The sequence below is a fragment of the Octodon degus genome, unplaced genomic scaffold (assembly GCF_000260255.1).
Source record: "Octodon degus isolate 3935 unplaced genomic scaffold, OctDeg1.0 scaffold00159, whole genome shotgun sequence".
NCBI classification, from domain to species: domain Eukaryota; kingdom Metazoa; phylum Chordata; class Mammalia; order Rodentia; family Octodontidae; genus Octodon; species Octodon degus.
In genome coordinates, this window is record NW_004524735.1 from 500869 (window position 1) to 503417 (window position 2549).

The following is a 2549-nucleotide window of genomic DNA, read 5'->3' on the forward strand; positions in this document are numbered from 1 at the left end:
CCAAATCTCTGAAGAGATCTTAGGACATGTTACCTTGCTTAGCTGCATGAGCTAATACCTTAGCTTAAATCTTTTTCTATACAGTTCTTCAGAGATGTTTCTTGGTGATTCATTCCAGGACTCTTTATAGATTGCAAAATGCATGAAAATGAAATTCCTTTGTACAAAATGACACAAGATTGGAGTGGAACCTGTGCATATTCTCCTATAGGCTTTGAATTATCTCTAAATGGAATTCAAAGTATAAAACCATAGTCAATAAAAATGCTATGAATACAGTTGCTGTACTGATGAAAGAAAAGCCCATATATGTTCAGTAAAGATGTATGTTACTCAAAATAATTCCCCCCCATGGCTGTCTGAATGCAAGGCATGGAATCCATGAATACTGTGAACCAAATCCATACATTGTGACTCAAAGCCCGGTAAAGGATGCTGAGGGCACTGAACAGAGATGCAGGCTCACACAGACATTTTGCTGCCCTCCTCCCCTTAGGAGCTGGATCTGGCCCTATGTGACTCTGATCTCCTTCAGAGCCAAGGATACCGTGAAACACAAATGTTTTGAATCTGCTCAGGGCTTTGAGGAGGACGACAGACAGATCAACCAGAAACGAAAAAGGCTTCCAAAACTGCTTCTGAAAGTGACAAGACTTATTGGATAAGTACATGAGGAGCAAAAGGGGAGATTTAGGATAATTAATAGCTGCGTGTCTTTTATTGTAACGGCATTTTAGTTTTGAAATTCATTGCACTTTTTGACCTCACAGTGTATATGTCAAAAATTCTGGGTTTCACCTTGATAACTATATTACTTAGGATTTATTTTCTGGGGAAAACATGGGGAGATGTCCATTTTTGAAACCTGCTTTGTATCCCATTTATTTATTTATTTATTTGATTTTTTTAAAAGATATTTAAAAAGTAAAAAAAAAATAAAAGTGATACAGGATTTCACTAAACAATATAATATGAATATAACCATCTTCTTGTATTGCATAATGTTGTCTTCAAATTGGTTGCTTAGATTACCAGATATATGCATACAACATTGGTTAAAAAAAAATTAAAAAGTTATAAGAAATTAAGAAGGAGGAAAAACCTTAGCACTAACTTCTGCTTTCTATAGGCTAGCAGAGACCAGTAGTTATCCAAGCTATGCCTTATATATGCATAAATGTATTTTTTTCCTTTCCGTCTTCCTTTCTCTTGTTCTCTTCCTCATTCCAGTTCCTTCAGTTTTCATTTAGCTCCTGCTGAGAAGCTGCCTAGTGTGGCAGCTCCCACCCCACCATGCGACAGGGTGACCTCCTGCTGACATGTGGAAGAATGTAAGACATTCAACCTATCACCCCTCACTCCAGGAAATGACTGGTCCCAGGGGAATTGTTCCCCTAGCAGTGAATAAACTCCTCTTTAGAAATTCCAGGGCAGCTGGGCTTGGTGGACAGTGGGGGGGATGACAGCGAGCAGTGGGAGCAGTGCTGAAAGGCGCTGTGGGGTGCAGGTGCCAGCAAGGGGGAGCCAGAGAAGGGGAAGGCAGCGCCATGCCGATTCTACCTGGGAAACTGCCTAAAAGCATGTTTGCTGAAGGGAAGGAGGCAACACCAGAACGAAAAGTAAGTTCAGAGGACTCTAACTCCTTTGTAGGAAAACAAGAGCATGAAGCCCCACCTGCTGCATCTGGTGCAAAGGAACAGCCTGAGGAAGAACCTGACACTGAACGGAAGGAGGAAAATAAATCTTCTCAATAACCAAACAGGAGGAGAAAGATCAACCTAAGGAAAAGTAGGCGCAAGTGAAGAAAACTAAATCCGGGGCTGTTCTTCCTGCAACCCCCGGCCAGGGCCCAGAAGCAAACTCCAGTGGCCTCCTCACTGTGGGCCTAGAAGGACGCAGTTCGAGTGGAAGCTAAGGATGCCTGCCTCTAGATGCATGGTGCGTCAGGGGCTGATATTGGACGATACATAATCCATAGATATCTTTCCTTAGAGCTGGAGAGAAAGCATTATCTCCTGTAAAAGGCACTGAAAGGAGAATTAAATAGAGGTCATTAAACAGCTAAGAAGAAAAGGTGCACCTGGAAGTTGCATTGTAGTCCAGAAAAAAATAATCTCAGAACTCCAGAAACAGAAAGAAGAGGATCTCAGCAGTGGATCAAACACCACAAGTAAACTCAGAAGGTATCCTCCCACTGGTCTTTACTCACTTTTGTAAACTTAAAAAGCTTCCTATAGGCTTATCAGGAAATACACATCTCAGTATTACTCTAAGCTTAGAGTGGACAGCAGGACTCAGCTGCTGAAGAATGCGCTGCAGAAAACAGTAGAGAGAGGCCAGATAGAACACATAACTGGCAAAGGTGCCTCAGGGACATTCCAGCTGAAGAAATCATGGGAGAAGCCCCTGCTTGGTGGAAGCCCAACGAAATATGCTGTCTTGTCTGCCACTCTTGCCACAAGTGACTTCAAGATTTGTCCCACTGCCACTCTGAACAAGTATGTCTAATGAGCAAATGCATTTGTTGAAGAAAAAGTATAGAAGGGCAG

At 42.1% G+C, this 2549-nt stretch overlaps 1 pseudogene; it reads left to right on the forward strand.

Moving 5' to 3' along the window:
• The first annotated feature begins 1547 nt into the window (after positions 1 to 1547).
• Positions 1548 to 2508, forward strand: LOC101571413 (annotated as a pseudogene).
• The last annotated feature ends 41 nt before the right edge of the window (positions 2509 to 2549 follow it).